Here is a 17,956-nt window from a genome sequence, read left to right on the forward strand (position 1 = left end):
CCTTGAGTGCACACTGCAGAAGGATAAAAGCACAGCCTGTTCAGTAACCCAGACATGCTATCATGTTGTCTTCATGATGGCAAGGCATATTCCCTCAAAGGAAATTCTCAGTATTTCTCAGTATTTCTGCTCCCAAAGTGATGGAAACTCACCCGTGTTATGCAGACAACTGTAACACCCACATCTCCCCAATATAAATAAACCATAAGACCATGTTGGTCAAGTGTTTGTCTATTTGGAGCAGTAGAAAGTGAGCAGACGTTTACCTTTAGATGTAACAAAATATGGACATCGCCTGTGCCTCATGTGGATGAGTTTCAACACTCTCTTTCATTCTTATATTACAGGGCTGGTTTTGTGGAGTTGTGTAAACTGAGCAATCTTACACTCTTCTTTAGATGTTACTTCAAAGACAACATACAGTTACAGTTCATATAAGGAAAGCAGTCTGTTGAAATAAATTCATTAGGCCCCAATCTATGGATTTCACATGACTGGGAATACACATATGCATCTGTTAGTCAAAGATACGTAAAACAAAAGTAGGGGCGTGGATCAGAAAACCTGTCAGTATCTGGTGTGACCACCATTTGCCTCATGCAGTGCGATAAATCTCCTTTGCATAGAGTTGATCAGGCTGTTGATTGTGGAAAGTTGTCCCACTCCTCTTCAATGGCTGTGCGAAGTTGCTGGATATTGGCACGAACTGAAACACGGTGTTGTACATGTCGATGCAGATCATCCCAACATGCTCAAATGGTGACATGTCTGGTGCGTATGCAATGCAAGAAACGGGTACATTTTCAGTTTCCAGAGATTGTGTACAGATCCTTGCGATATGGGGCCGTGCATTATCATGCTAAAACATGGGGTGATGGCAGCGGATGAATGGCACAACAATGGGCATCAGGATCTTGTCACGGTATCTCTGTGCATTCAAATTTCCATCAATTAAATGCATTTGTGTTCGTTGTCCTGTCCGTAGCTTATGCCACCATGGGCCACCCCGATTCATAACATTGAAATCAGCAAACCGCTCACCCACACAACACCAAACATGCTGTCTGCCATCTTCCCGGTACAGTTGAATCCAGCATTCATCCATGAACAGCACACTTCTCCAGCATGCCAGTGGCATTCGACAGTGAGCATTTGCCCACTGAAGTCGGTTACGACACCGAACTGCAGTCAGGTCAGTACCCTGGTGAGGCCGATGAGCTGGTGAGGCCGATGAGCTTCCCTGAGACGTTTTCTGACAGTTTGTTCAGAAATTCTTTGGTTGTGCAAACCCACAGTTTCATCAGCTGTCCGGGTGGCTGGTCTCAGACGATCCCTCAGGGGAAGAAACTGGATGTGGAGGTCCTGGACTGACGTGATTACACATGGTCTGCGGCCGGTTGGAAGCTCTGCCAAATTCTCTAAAACAACATTTGATGCGGCTTATGGTAGAGATATTCAGTTCTCTGCAAACACCTCTGGTGGACATTCCTACAGTCAGCATGCCAATTGCACGCTCCCTCAAAACTTGAGACATCTGTGGCATTGTGTTGTGTGAAAAAACTGCACATTTTAAAGTTTCCTTTTATTGTCCCCAGTACAAGGTGCACCTGTGTAATGATCATGATGTTTAATCAGCTTCTTGATATGCCACTCCTGTCAGGTGGATGGATTACCTTGGCAAAGGAGAAATGCTCAGTAAGAGTGATGTAAACAATTTAGGGCTGTCAGTGTTAATCAGTTAACTCAGGTTAACTTTTTGAAATTGGGTCGTTCGACCAATTCGGTGCCTTTTGGGGAGTGTTACTTGGTCAAAAATGACTTTACATTTGACCTAATGCTAACATTCTGTCATAAAGAGCACACATTCAACTTCAGAAAGAACATGTTTTCCCATCTCAAGAGGTTAACACGTTATTAAAGTTGTTGCAAATGTATGAAAAATAAAAAGCTAAAATTTCACAATTACATAATTATTCAGACCCTTTATTCAGTACTTTGTTGAAGCACCTTTGGCAGCAATTACAGCCTAGAGTCTTCTTGGGTATGACACTACAAGCTTTGTACACCTTTATTTGGGGAGTTTCGCCCATTCTTCTCTGCAGATCCTCTCAAGCTCTGTCAGGTTGGATGGAGAGCATTTCTGCACAGCTATTGCCAGGTCTATCCAGAGATGTTCGGTCAGTTTTAATTCCGGGCTCTGGCTGGGCCACTCGAGGACATTCAGAGATGTGTCCCAAAGCCAGTCCTGCGTTGTATTGGCTGTGTGCTTAGGGTTATTGTTCTGATGGAAGGTCAACCTTCGCCCCCAGTCTGCAGTCCTGAATGCTCTGGAGCAGGTTTTCATCAAGGATCTCTCTGTATTTTGCTCCGTTCATCTTTCCCTTGATCCCGACTAGTCTCCCAGTCCCTGCAGCTGAAAAACATCCCCACATTATGATGCTGCCACCACCATGCTTCACCGTAGGGATGGTGCCAGGTTTCCTCCAGATGTGAAGCTTGGCATTCCGGCCAAAGAGTTAAATCTTGGTTACATCAGACCAGAACATTTTGTTTCTCATGATCGGAGAGTCCTTTAGGTGCCTTTTGGCAAACTCCTTGTACTGTGGAGTGGTTTCCGTCTGGCCACTGTCATGACGTTGGCCTGTGGGTGAGGTTTACGACCCCCCCCCCCCCCAGAGGGTCTGGGAACATCAAAAGGTGGGGGGAAAGGAACCATATTTCGGTAATCCAACCAGCTGAAAATATGCGTTGGTACTAAATAAATATGATGCCAGATCTGTTGGTGTCTGAGACATTATTACTGATGATAGGACAACATAAACTGTATCTTGGAAAGTCTACACATTATAGTTATCAGATTCACATGGAATTGTTGTGCAATTTAAATGTTTAAATATGAAACTATTTGTGAAAAGATTAAATGTAATTTGGGCTCTTAAGGAATGATGGAGGACACTGTGTTCTTGGGGACCTTCAATGCTGCAAAAAAATGTGCCACTCTTCCCCAGATCTGTGCCTCAACACAATCCTGTCTCGGAGCTCTACGGACAATTCCTTCTACCTCATGGCTTGGTTTTTGCTCTGACATGCACTGTCAACCCTGGGACCAAATATAGACCAAAAATAGACCTTTCCAAATGATGTCCTATCAATTGAGTTTACTACAGGTGGACTTCAATCAAGTTGTAATGGAAACAGGATGCAGTTTCAAGTCTCATAGAAAAGGGTATGAATACTTATGTAAATAGGGTATATCAGTTTTTTATTTTAATACATTTGCCTAAATTTCTAAAAATCTGTTTTCAGTTTGTCATAATGGGGTATTTTGTATAGAATGATGAGGATTATTTAAAAAAAAAACAATTTTATAATAAGGCTGTAACGTAAAAATGTGGAACAATTCAAGGTGTTTGAATACACTGTACATATTTTCATTGATAAATCAGCGCCATACTATATTATATTTTGTTCATTTTTTAAAATTATTTTTTACAATTGTTATGTATAGTGGTAAGAAAAAGTATGTGAACCCTTTGAAATTACCTGCATAAATTGGTCATCAAATTTGATCGATCTTCCTCTAAGTCACAACAATAGACAAACATAGTGTGCTTAAAATAATAACACACACATTATTGTATTTTTCTTGCCTATATTGAATACATCATTTCAACATTCACAGTGTTGGTTGGAAAAAGTATGTGAACCCCTAGGCTAATGACTTCTGTCGTGGAAATGTCCTTAATTACCAAATGATGAGAGAGCAAATCACACACGAGTCAGAGTTATGCTTAATCTTCACCTTTAATAATAATTAAGCTTTTGCAATAGCATTTTGACTTTCAACAGTTCAGTATCTCTAATGAAAAGTTGAGAGTCTCCAACATAATGGCAAATTGGTTCCTTTATAGCAAAGATCCACCCCCTCCGAGACGACATGACAAAACACAGGTCTTAGGAACTTACACAAAGAAAAAACCTTACTTCAGAGAGAATATCCCCTAGTCAGACAGAGTGGGCTATAAATTATCATTCAGTTTGGTCTCCTAAACAAAGCTCTTATCTCGTCCTTGGTACAAAATGGTACCAAGACATTACCCCCACCCTATGATATATATCAAATTGTCATTTAGGTAGAACCAATTCTAAATACAACCAATCCTGGACAAACTCACGGAGAGAAGAGTGACCCTATAGGTCAACAAAGAGGAAGCATAGAATGATTCCAGACACTGCCATCCTCCTTTCCCCGATGAGAAAAGTAGGGAGTGACTGGCACACACACACAGTGGAGCAAAAAAGCAAAAGATATGTTTACACATGATGACCCCTTGACCTCTCCCCTCTCTGCGGCCCATGCAACTTAGTCTTGACATAGAACAGATAACTGACAATGGCCACCACTATAGTACAACAAAATACATTCTTATGAGAAATAACTCATAAGTGTCAGGATTTGGCCAGGGTTGTTCCGGTTTTTGGTCACTAGATGCCCCCATTGTGCCTTTTGACCTTTTGTTTTCCCTTGATCCCCATTATTATTTGCACCTGTGCCTCGTTTCCCCTGATTGTATTTAAACCCTTTGTTTTCCTCAGTTCTGTGCTCTGTGTTTGTATGTTAGCACCCAGCCCTAGTACTCTGTGACCTCTTGTAGATCCCGGTGGACTTTCTTGTGGAATTCTGTTTTTTTTGTTCTTGTTTGTTTGTTTTTTGAGTATCTTTTAAGGCTTTTTGTGCTATTCCTTCCACCTTGTGGATTTACCTTTTTGTCTTGGAGGATTACCTTAGTTCTTGTGGAATTCCTTTTGAGTTTGTGGAGTTACATGTTTTCCTGAAGAACTAACCCTAACCCACTTTTTACTTCATTAAATACACCGTCTCAAGTACTGCTGTGTCTGCCTCATCTTCTGGGTTCTGCCGACTATTCGTGGCTCAGTTGGTTAAGTGACTGTTTCTCACTCCGGAGACCCGGGTTCGTAACCGGGTCCTGACAATAAGCATATGATGAATATAAAACATCTTATCTATGTTACCCACCAATTCTGATACTTCTCCAAAAGCTAGTTGGAGTCAGGAGTCAGCTAACCTGGAGTCCAATCAATGAGACGGGATTGGAGATGTTGGTTAGAGCTGCCTTGCCCTGTAAAAAACACTCACAAAATGTGAGTTTGCTATTCACAAGAAGCATTGCCTGATGTGAACCATGCCTCGAACGAAAGAGATCTCAGAAGACCTAAGATTAAGAATTGTTGACTCGCATTCAGCTGGAAAGGGTTACATAAGTATCTCTAAAAGCCTTGATGTTCATCAGTCCACGGTAAGACAAATTGTCTATAAATAGAGAAAGTTCAGTAATGTTGCTACTCTCCCTAGGAGTGGCCGTCCTGCAAAGATGACTGCAAGAGCACAAGCGCAGAATGCTCAATGAGGTTAAGAAGAATCTTAGAGTGTCAGCTAAAGACTTACAGAAATCTCTATAACATGCTAACATCTCTGTTGACTAGTCTACGATACGTAAAACACTACAAAAGAACTGTGTTCATGGGAGCACACCACGGAAGAAGCCACTGCTGCACTTCTGAAGTTTGGGAAAGTGCACCTGGATGTTCTACAGCGCTACTGGCAAAGTATTCTGTGGTCAGATGAAACAATGGTTGAGTTGTTTGGAAGGAACACAACACTATGTGTGGAGAAAAAAAGGCACAGCACACCAACATCAAAACCTCATCCCGACTGTAAAGTATGGTGGAGGGAGCACCATGGTTTGGCGTTGCTTTGCTGCATCAGGGCCTGGACAGTTTGCTATCATTGAGGGAAAAATGTATTCCCAAGTTTATAAAAACATTTTGCAGAAGAATGTTAGGCTATCTGTCTGCCAATTGAAGCTCATCGGAAGTTGGGTGATGCAACAGGACAACGACCCAAAACACGGAAGTATAATATCAACAGAAGAAAATATGGCTTCTGGAGTGGCCCAGTCAGAGTCCTGACCTCAACCCGATTGAGATGCTGTGGCATAAGCTCAAGAGAGCGGTTCACACCAGACATCCCAAGAATATTGCTGAACTGAAAAAGAGAGGAATAGAGGAATGAAGAGGAATAGTCCAAAATTCCTCCTGACCGTTGTGCAGGTTTGATCCACAACTACAGAAAACGTAAGGTCGAGGTTATTGAATACAAGGGTTCACATTCTGTTTCCACCCTGCACTGTGAATGTTCTGTGCATGTTCAATAAATACAAGAAAACATATAATTGTTTGTGTGTTGTCAGTTTAAGCAGACTGTGTTTGTTTATTGTTGTGACCTAGATGAAGATCAGATAGAATTTTATGACCAATTTATGCAGAAATCCAGGTTTTCCAAAGGGTTCACATACTTTTTCTTGCCAATATATATATTCTGTGCATGCCAACAAACAACTCAATTCCCCCCAGGGAACAGGTAGGATCCCTTGATCCTCACAGGGAGCAGAGGTGTAGTCTCCCCATTGGTCCTATGTATCATAGGGCAGGGACACATACTATAATATTTGGGGTCCCACTGCTTTTAATGGGAATAGTTCAATCCACTGCACAGGGGGAAGCAGCCCGAGTCCTCAGAGATGAGACACAGTCTCTGTTGGCCAAGGGAGCCTTACGTGTGGTGCCAGTGAGAGGAAGCTCACCAGAAGCTATTTCTCTCCCCCATCCTGGTTTACTGCACCTTAACAAGCAGCTGAGGAAGTTGGAAGAAGTTAAGCTACAGTAAAACTACCCATAAGAAAAATATAGTTTACTCGACTCAAGTTACTTTGAAAAAGTAGTTCACTCACTACATCTACGTAAACTATTTTGTGATAAATGATCATATCTGAAATATTTTATTTTCAATCTTTCTGTGATTGTACAGTCGTGGCCAAACGTTTTGAGAATGACACATTTGAATTTCCACCAAATTTGCTGCTTCAGTGTCTTTAGATATTTTTGTCAGATGTTACTATGGAATACTGAAGTATAATTACAAGCATTTCATAAGCGTCAAAGGATTTTATTGACAATTACATGAAGTTGATTCAAAGAGTCAATATTTGCAGTGTGGACCCTTCTTTTTCAAGACCTCTGCAATCTGCAATTCTTGCATAATAAATGCTTGGAGTTTGTCAGAATTTGTGGGTTTTTGTTTGTGTACCCACCCGCCTCTTGAGGATTGACCACAAGTTCTCAATGGTCTGGGGAGTTTCATGGCCATGGACCCAAAATATTGATGTTTTGTCCCCCGAGCCACTTAGTTATCACTTTTGCCTTATGGCAAGTTGCTCCATCATGCTGGAAAAGGCATTGTTAATCACCAAACTGTTCCTGGGTGGTTGGGAGAAGATGCTCTTGGAGAATGTGTTGGTACCATTTTTTATTCATGGCTGTGTTCTTAGGCAAAATTATGATTGAGCCCACTCCCTTGGCTGAGAAGCAACCCCACACATGAATGGTCTCAGGATGCTTTACTGTTGGCATGGCACAGGACTGATGGTAGCGCTCACCTTGTCTTCTCCAGACAAGCTTTTTTCCGGATGCCCCAAACAATCGGAAACGGGATTCATCAGAGAAAATTACTTTACCACAGTCCTCAGCAGTCCAATCCCTGTACCGTTTGTAGAATATCAGTCTGTCCCTGATGTTTTTCCTGGAGAGAAGTGGCTTCTTTGCAGCCCTTCTTGACACCAGGCCATTCTCCAAAAGTCTTCGCCTCACTGTGCGTGCAGATGCACTCACACCTGCCTGCTGCCAATCCTGAGCAAGCTCTGTACTGGTGGTGCCCCAATCCCGCAGCTGAATCAACTTTAGGAGATGGTCCTGGCGCTTGCTGGACTTTCTTGGGTGCTCTGAAGCCTTCTTCACAACAATTGAACCGCTCTGATTAATGGTTGATTTAGGTGCAATCTAATCTTACTGGCAGCAATATCCTTGCCTGTGAAGCCCTTTTTGTGCAAAGCAATGATGACGGCACGTGTTTCCTTGCAGGTAACTATGATTGACAGAGGAAGAACAATGATTCCAAACACCACCCTCCTTTTGAAGCTTCCAGTCTGTTATTCAAACTCAATCAGCATGACAGAGCGATCTCCAACCTTGTCCTCATCAACACTCACACCTGTGTTAACGAGAGAATCACTGACATGATGTCAGACGGTCCTTTTGTGGCAGGGCTGAAATGCAGCGGAAATGTTTTTGGGGGGATTCAGTTCATTTGCATGGCAAAGAGGGACTTTGCAAGTAAATGCATTTCACCTGATCACTCTTCATAACATTCTGGAGTATATGCAAATTGCCATCATACAAACTGAGGCAGCAGACTTTGTGAAAATTAACATTTGTGTCATTCTCTAAACTTTTGGCCACGACTGTAGCTGATCCCCAAAACCGTTTTTTTTTACATTTAGTTTCATTACAGAGAACTGGTCAACACATTTTTTTTAGTAATCGCTTGTCACTAAATATAATGCATTATGCTCATGTGTCTCAAGCATGTTAAAGAATGTTACAAAACACTCCTAACCAAATCATGTTACATCAGAATCCCATTCTGAATGATGTGTCTGGTATATTTTTTTATTGCACTGTCCCATAAATTCATATTTGCATATTTTTGTTGTTGTGTACAGCATCAGTCAAACATGGATTTATATTCATACATAAACAACACTCAGCAAGATCACTGAATAATTTTAACAATGGCCCATGTTTATATGCATACACACATCATCTACTCGCAAAGAAGTTGGTTATTGGACTAGTTGTACTATGATTAATTCTATTCTACTGAGCCATTTACTTTATGTTCGTATTCTTATTTTTATTTATTATTACTCTTCTGTGGCATTGAGAAGGAACCTGCAAGTAAGCATTTGTTGGACGGTGTATACCATGTGTATCCTGTACAACTAATAAAACTTGAAACTTGTTTACATTCAACGAGGAGGTTTAATAAAGTGCTCACATGATAAACAGCTCACATGTGCACTGCACCTGTAAATGGTGAGAATCAGAGAGAGCAGCAGCACACACATACTGTAGCCAAAGCCCCTTCCAAGACTTCATCCAACTCTTAGAACCAAGCTTCACTTATCACAAAAGAATTTACGAAACACATCCATGAATGATCTACTGCAGAATACCAAGGCACATTTTTGGAACACCCAACAACTTGTTTTTTTTGTATGGATGAAACAGTATTTTTGTTTCTGCTGTCTAAATTTAGATCAAGGTCTAATTGGAATGATGAAGTAACTGTGAGAAACTTAGAGGTTCCTGGGAGAATTCAATCTGGATATAATTACACAGAGTTTAGGTCTCCTTCATTAATCAAATCTATAGTCTGTGTAATTCTTAAGTAATTAATGAGAATATTGGTGTATTGTAAATTAATGGAGCTTTATTTCATAGATGTGATTGAATCCTTTCTTTCTCTCTCCCTCTCTCTGCCTTTGTCTCTCTCTCTGCCTTTGTCTCTAATTCTCTTTCGGGTTGAGTCCACAGACACAGCTTTCATGGGAAAGATTGTAAACATTATGGCTCGAGTCAACACTAAAAGAAAGACTTTGGCGTCCTCTGCTGGCCCGGGCGCACGCACACACACACACACACACTTTCAAGGAAAACTATGATATTGTTATTTAAGTTTCAGTTCAAATTACAGTATACACGCTGTCTTATTGTCAGTTATTCACTGATTGCATTATAAAACCTCAGATCTTTGTCTCAAAATGCTTTCAATACTTGTGCAATGTCAAATCAAATCGTTATTTGTCACATGCGCTGAATACAACAGGTGGTACAGGTACACCTTACAGTGAAATGCTTACTTACAATCCCTTAATCAACAATGCAGTTAAGAAAGATAAGTGTTAAGAAAGTATTTACTAAAAAATGTAAAAATAGAAAAATAACAAATAATTAAAGAGCAACAATAAAATAACAGTAGCAAGGTTATATACAGGGGATACAAGTACAGAGTCAATGTGCAGGGGTACAAGTTAGCTGAGGTAATTGAGGTAATATGCACATGTAGGTCGAGGTAAAGTGACTATGCATAGATAATCAACATAGAGTAGCAGCAGTTTAATTGATTGTTAATTGATTGGAGAATGAGGCCTTGGCCTCTTGAATAAGCAACACAAGTGGCTGAATGGCCCAACAATATTTATCTCTGGGGGGGTTGGGTGCAGGGAGCCAATGACTCCTGACTGCTTGTTTTTGTTCATTCTGCTGTGGCCGGTCTTCACACTTGCACACAACAAAAGGGCAAAGGGGTGGCCACAAGCAGGCCATCATACACCTGCCAATAAACCGAAAAGTGCTTAGAGACATAATATGTATACAGGGAGGAAGCACAGTGACTTTGCAAAGACTATAACCACTACATAGCCTATATCTGTCTGGAGGAGCCAAAGGGGAGGCAACAATAATCTTAGTGCCTGTAACAATAAGATTATATACTCATAGTACCTATTTGTTGTCTCAGGAACAAACAATCTCATTTTCAGGTGTTTCAGTGATATATGAAGTTTGTTTGAATAGTGTTAAAATTACTTTTAGAGAGCCTATTGACAAATCTAGCCATAACAGCACCAAAAACGATGACAATGCAATCTCTACAACAGACTGAGATAATCCAGCACGCATTATTTTATTTTTTACAAATTCTTCTTATTGTGGTCACTGGTTGAAATGTACATTTATTTTCGTAGCCATCAAAGTATTCGGTCCAGGCCAGCTACGAGCCTGCGTTTCCACAGGAAGCCCAAATCTGATATATTTTTTTCACGAATTGGTCTTTTGACCAATCAGATGAGATCTGAAAAAGATCAGAAGTGAAAAGACATGAAACAAAGACGTGATTGGTCAAAAGACTAATTAGTGGGAATTGGGCTGTCTGTCAATTGACGTAGACGTAGTGACATATTGGGGTGGCGTCAGACGTCGCCGTCTGCGTCTGTTTTTGCTGCAGGGTGTCTTTGCCACCAGAGAGGGAGAGGCAAAAGCGAGAGGATTTACTCTGCTCAAAATCTGTTTACGTGAGATAAGCCCCTTTTTGTATGGAGATCTATTAGAAAGTCTCGAATTACTTGAGGCTTATTTGATTGAACATAGTTTAGTCATGTATAAGCTGTTACAAATGTACTGTGATAAGTGGATTCCGGTGGCATTCCGTAAACGTTGAGAAAAACAACGTATTGTGCCTGTTGTTTATGGGTATCTGCCCCTCTCATTGGCTAAGAACGGTCCCATCTGCGCTCTTCTGCCTTCACTAATTGTGAGGACATATTTTCCATTGTTAGAGCGGTCACTCTGTTATCTTGTCAATATAATGCAGGACTCATCAACTAGATTCAGCCAATGCCCGATTTTTTTTTTTTCATGAGCGGATGGTCAGGTTACCGGAACCTAATTACTAATACTTTGTAGACTGGAAATTGACCACAATAAGCACATAAATATATAATATTTGACTAAAGCATAATCACTTCAAACTTTGCTTACATTTGTATATGATAATATATATATATATATATATACTCTATTATACTCTATATATACACTCTATTATACTCTATATATATACTCTATTATACTTTATATATATATACTCTATTATACTTTATATATATATATATATATATATATATATATATATATATATATATATATATATATATATATATATATATATATATATATATATATATATACTCTATTATGCGTGGGAATACTTTGGAACAGATTTCTAAAATACATATATTTTTTACAGTTTATGTCCAACAATAAAACATGTCCGGTGGAGTTGAGCGATGACCAGTGTGGACGGACTGGAGCACCGACATCACATAAAATGACGTTTTTATTCAAAACGCCTGATTTCCGGGCCCACAGAATAGCCCTTATTACACATTACATTGTTATATGTGGGCTATTCGTTGGCTGCGGAAATCAGTCGTTATGGATAAAAACGTCATTTTATTAAAATAAAATATGTGTATGTGACGTTGGAGCTTCAGTCCGCACACGCAAATTGTCGCACAACTCCTTCATAAATCGTGGAGTTGAGTTTAGTAGGCTACTACGGTGTATGCGAGAACCTGTTTGTGACGAGAGACGGCAATCGTAGCTGGACGCTCGGCCTGAGAGGTTAATGCCTGGCTGTTTATCGAGAGAACATAGCTACAGGGAGTTTATAACACCGGGTTGGAGCTACAGGCACGGTAAACCACCCAAACTTAGAGACATTGGATGTCTGTCCTATACAATTGTACATTCCTGCTTCAAGCTGAGTTTGCTTGTATTTCAGCTATCTAACATTAGCTAGGCTAGCTACGTTCCTCCAACTCAACTGACTTGAGATCTTTGCTTGAGGTAGCATAGGATCTTGTTTAGCGAACTAGATAGTAGCTAGCTAATTAACTGAAATAACAGATTAAATAGTTTAACTAGATACTAAGTGATTGGTTACTACTAGCGAGCTGGTAACGTTAGCAAGCTACAATATACTTGTTTGAAATGGCTAGCTAACTTTAGCTAACGTTAACTGGTAATGGACCGTGCTATCATCAGTAAGTAATGCCAGCAAAAGATGGCGGACACCTAACCAAGCTACTAGCTAGCTATCCAACTGCTGCTATGGCCTCGCTAAGTAGCTAGCTAACTTAGCTGTGTCTAACCACACGATTGTTTGTTTTCGTCCGTTGTGGTCAGTGTGCCCGGTCTAATACACTCCCAAATGATTGCGAGACATGTAACTTAAAGTTAACTATCTGGCTAGCCATCTAGTTAACTAAACTTAGCTAGCTGGTTAGCTAAAATACACGGAATCACCCAATATTTCTCATGGTCATTAATGCCAACGTCCTTGCAATTTTACTAAAGATTAGCAAACGTTAGCTAGATAAGTTGGGGATAAACTAACGTTAGCTTATTAGCACCTTTACCATTTCATAAAACTAGTTACACTTGACTTGTAGCTAATAATGTTGTCGGTGTTTTGTGTACTCTGGGTAACTTTTCATGGTTCTTGCCCTAGGGAACTCCATCTAGGGTTAAAGAAATAAAGCTAGCTAACGCTAGTTCCACGGTTGTTTTTTTGCCACACGAATTGAACTATTGATGTAATGTTATAGCTAGCTAACGTTACGTTTAACTGGCTAGTGTCCGTGATGATGCAGGTCTGCCAATGTGGCCTAGAAATTGCTATGGTACTTTACAGAGACTAACTAACCTGTTTGGACACTATTTTGAGAAAATATGACGATTTTCTAATAACAGACACTTCCCTCAGATACGTCAATTTTTTTATTTATTTATATCCTATAGATTTGGCTGCCTTCATTATTCTCTCACATTTGTGTGAGGATTTGATGACGAACCTAGATTAAATTATTTGTCCTCTGTAACCCTATAGAGGCCTAAGCTATTTGGAGACCAAGCCTGTGACTTGGGAGAGATTGAAACAAATAAAGGCCTTCAGTTTTTTTCTAAGTGCTCTTCCACACATGTTGGGCTTTTGTGATTGCAGGCCTGTGGGTAGCATCCTCCCATTGACAGTAGTATTGTATGCTTTGGCTGTCACAGTGTGAAGGCATTAGTTACATGATGCTGTCACTTGAGCAGCTCCTTTGGCAGGCTCTGTCCATAATGCTTATTTTGCCTCTGTTTCCTCCTCTGTTTCACAAGGAAACTGCCATGTGTGGAAATTCTTGAGTTGTTGTCTCTTGCACCCAACTGTGTGAGGCTAGTGGCTCATGCCAAGGTAAATAAATGTTGCAAGTGTAAAAAGGCAATGCTCCTGTTTTTGGTAGATATGTCTGGGTGGGTGTTGTAACGTCAGTTTGTCAATCATTCCTGTGTATGTGTATATATATATATACCTACAAACACCAGTTTGTGTAGAGTCTGGTCCTGGACAAGTTTATTTCCTGAAGTGTCTATTAGTTGTCCAAACGCACGGCGGCTTTCCCAATCTATATTGCTATAGTCATTTTCAAGTTTTCATATTTTAATTCTAAGTGCTCGCTTGTCAGAATAAAAAATAAAAAAACATGCGCCATTCTTCCTGAGGCTGTATATGAACACTTAAAAAAAACATTTACTGTTGCTAAAACACTCAGTTCCACTTTAAATGGCAGCTATAGAATTTATAGTGGACATGTTATTACTCACTGTATGTGTGCAGTTTGTCCATGTGTTGTTTTCCCAAGCAGCTGTACAGAGATTTGGGCATGTCTGTCTAAATATAAAATGAATGTCAGCACATACTTTTCCTGTGATTATTAGAATTTGGGTTCCAAATCCAACCATGCTTTTTACTTGTTTACACCAAGGATAGTGTTGTCATGATAGCAGAATTTTGACTTCAATTCAAAAACAATACAATTGCCAAAAAAAGGCGTATTAGCCAAAGTCACAGACTGGAACTTGATCCAGACGGCTCTCTTAAGTTCAATATCATTTATTATTGAAATGTTTGATTTTTGGATGTATGCATTAATTAATCAATTATACAACTCATTTGACTTTGGTAAACTGACTACCTACATAATGGTCATTTCATTTGAATGGTAAATCTGTAGACTATTGATAAACTGGGTAAATCAAGTACAGGTGACTGCCTATTCAATAGGAGTGTGCACATTCATTGAGTTACTGAGCTTGTTTTGGCTGATTTCATGGGGCTACAGATGATAAACAATTAGTCTTCCATTTGGGACTTATTGTCCTGATCAACATTTGTGTAGAAGAAGCAACCACGTCTTTTTATGAAAGTGTGCGTTGTCTTTTTAAGACCCATGACCTCATTCACAGTCAGCTCCAGCAAAGATGATATTGATGGGGAGAGGAAGTGAATTAATAAAGTTTTGGTGACTATTTTGAAATCAGCAATATTTAGCATTTTGGTTTGAATATCACAAGCAAAGTACTAGGGTAGTTAATTAATGTTAGGTTCAGCTGTACGCTAGCAAGGAAAGTTGGCCTACAAAGTTGGAAGCTACCATTGTCGTCTAATGGACATTGTTGTGAACAGTAAATAAATCAACATTTCTGCATGCCGTGTTGCTTTATTCGAGTGTGTTAACATCTGTGCAGCGTAAGTGGTGACGCAACCAGACTCCCAGTGGGGGTACAGTGGTTCCTCAGGACAGGCTAGACTGGAGCTAGCAGTGAGCAAGTGGAGCAGGCACGGTGCTCTCAAACTACAAAGGAGACATCGGCTGCACTGCTAGACTTGATTCTCTCTGTCGATGACGTGTGATATATTTGACAGAAGTACAGAAAGTTCTAGTATTGGCAAAGTACTAAAGTTTTGGTATACCGTGCAACACTACAAGAGTATTGAGCACATGGTCTTTCTTTTACTGTGTCTGTGTAGCCTAGTTCTAGCCTAGGCCTATAATGGTAGCACTGGAAAGCTACTCACATGCACTATGAATACCAAATATCACACAACCCAAATAACACAAGTCTGATCCATTCCTGAGTCAGAGAGCCACTAGTTATAATGATATCCAATTCAGTGATGCTAGCTGCATGGGCTGTTGATCGGACCCCCAACACTCTCTGATCTAGTGAGTCTGATCCATTCCTGAGTCAGAGAGCCATTAGCTGTAATGATATCCAATTCAGTGATGCTAGCTGCATGGGCTGTTGACGTCCCCAATGGTGTGCCTGCGCAGAGGCCAGCTCTCAGCAAACTGACTGGGAGAGCAGTGTTCCTCAGCCTTCACGTTTATCTAGCAGCTTTACAAGCAATGACGTGACTCGGAACATATAACAATACTTTGATTCAAGCATATTTTTGAGTTATTCATCCCATAAGTGAGACAATGTTGCTTCTAGACAGTGTTGCACATCTTTGATGGCTTCCAAGAAAGCAAAACGGTATCTCAGAATTCTAATAGAGAAATGTCTTGGTGTTGCAACTGCTCTGAAACACTGTACGATTAGATGCCTCAGTCTCTCTGTCACAACCAATGATGTCACTTACCTGACTGACTGGCCCTTAGTCAGGCTTTGTCAACCAGCCTAAATGACTAAACACACCTCATCCTCCCTCTCTCTGTCCTTAGTTTTCCCTCACCTAAGGACAAAAGAAGTAACCAACTGTACGAGGCTATAAACTAGCAGGAAACTTTGCACCCGGAAGCTGCTTTTCTTATTGGCGGCGATTTTTAATTCCGCCTCCTTTAAGACACGTGATACCCAACTTCCATCTACACGTCTCCCTCGCCACTAAGGGCGATAGAGTCCTAGACCTTTGTTACTCTACCCAGAAGCAAGCATACAAGGCTCACCCTCGTCCCCCATTCGGCAAATAGATCATGACTCCATACTCCTGCTTCCTGTATACAAGTAAAAGCTCAAACAGGAAGTACTCGTGACTTGCTCTGTTGAGAAATGGTCCTCAGAAATTATGCTACAGGACTGCTTTCTTAATGCTGACTGGAACATGTCCCATTCTCCACTGATAGCATCGACGAGCTAACCACCTCCGTCACCGGCTTCGTTAGGAAATGATTCAGAGATGTTGCCCCAATCAAAAGCCCTGGATTAACAGAGGTTGGTGTTAAGCGAAAGGACATGGCTACCGCACACAACAGCCAAACCTGAGGCCAAGGCTGAGGAAAGGAACAAGTACAAGAAGTCCTGCTACGACCTCCGCAGAGCCTTTTAACAAGAAAAATAACAATATAGGGCCCTACGAAATCCATTTTCTTTTCTTCCCAAATTCCCTTTTTTAGCTTTATTTTTCTGAACTCTGTTTTATGATTTAAGCTAATTTTATCATCATAAAGTGTCTAATAATGTGAATGAATAAAACCATTTAATAAGAAACATTAATGGTGCAACACATTGCACTTTTTTCTTTTACCAAGGCAAGTGCTTCAATACAGTTCTACAAAGTGTTTCATGATAAATAATAAAAAGTAATGCAATAATATAGGCAACAATGCAATTGGAAAAACGGTTATTCTTGTGTAACAACTTTGCATTCATTTTTTTTTGTGTGAAATTAAGTGTTTCACATAAGTTTATCACAAATAAAGATTCATGCAATAGGCAACCTATGGAACTACCCTATGAACTCCTATGTCTGTCCATTGTAGGTTTTTCATCTATCACATACCTCTCCATTTGAAGTACATGATTGTCAGCCTCTTTGTTGAGCTCTGTGAGTACCTCTCACTTGTCTGTGAGTAGTCTTGTATTTGCTGAAACTCCTCTCAGTCGACAGGGAAGTAGATGTTGGGCACTGCCACTTCTGCAGCTCTTGGGAATCTCGCACTCAGGCCCCTCCAGTAATCAGCAAGCTCCAAAGCAGTTGAGGGCTTCCTGGACACAGTTCTGGTAGGCAATCCTTTCTTCACTGAGCTCTGTTGATGGTTTTCAGGTGTGTGTGTAGGCTTCAATCTGCTTTTCCATGGCTGGAGCCTGCCTGGGATCGAACACCCTAGCCAGCCTGTAGAGACCTCTGGCTGGATGTGTGTCCCAGTGCTTTGACAATTTTGGAGTCCAAGTGGAATGCATCATGGAGATGGTCAAGCACCTCCCTTCTCTCTCTCTCTCCAATCTCCATCTTTCTCAATAGCTCATCGGTCTCTGCACTATACCCACATGTTTTTGCCGTTCCGTTCACTAGGTAAGAGCCCAGATCTTCCATGACATTGAATGCAGACACTGCTGTGGGACGGCGGGTTCCTTTCAGGATTGACAGAGCTGTTATCAGTTTGGCGCAGCCCTCCGAGATGGTTACCCTAACAGTGATGGCCTGCACCTTCTCTGTTTCCAGCTGGCTGAGGATGTTTGACTGCTTGGGATGGTGACTTTTCTGCCAACAAAAACTCTGTACTGATGAACATGCTCTGCATGATACTTCACTGCCTCAAACCAGCTATTCCATCGGGGCTCACTGCTTCAGGAGGTGCCTTGGCCT

At 40.7% G+C, this 17,956-nt stretch overlaps 1 protein-coding gene across 1 annotated transcript in view; it reads left to right on the forward strand.

Moving 5' to 3' along the window:
• The first annotated feature begins 11,939 nt into the window (after positions 1 to 11,939).
• LOC118361588 (NEDD4-like E3 ubiquitin-protein ligase WWP1) overlaps positions 11,940 to 17,956 on the forward strand; it is a 54,563-nt gene continuing 48,546 nt past the window's right edge. The window contains exon 1 of the mRNA XM_035741631.2: positions 11,940 to 12,236. The gene's annotated coding sequence lies outside the window, so the exon portion shown is untranslated. The remainder of the gene's footprint in view (positions 12,237 to 17,956) is intronic.

The sequence above is a fragment of the Oncorhynchus keta genome, chromosome 28 (assembly GCF_023373465.1).
Source record: "Oncorhynchus keta strain PuntledgeMale-10-30-2019 chromosome 28, Oket_V2, whole genome shotgun sequence".
In the NCBI taxonomy this organism is placed as follows: domain Eukaryota; kingdom Metazoa; phylum Chordata; class Actinopteri; order Salmoniformes; family Salmonidae; genus Oncorhynchus; species Oncorhynchus keta.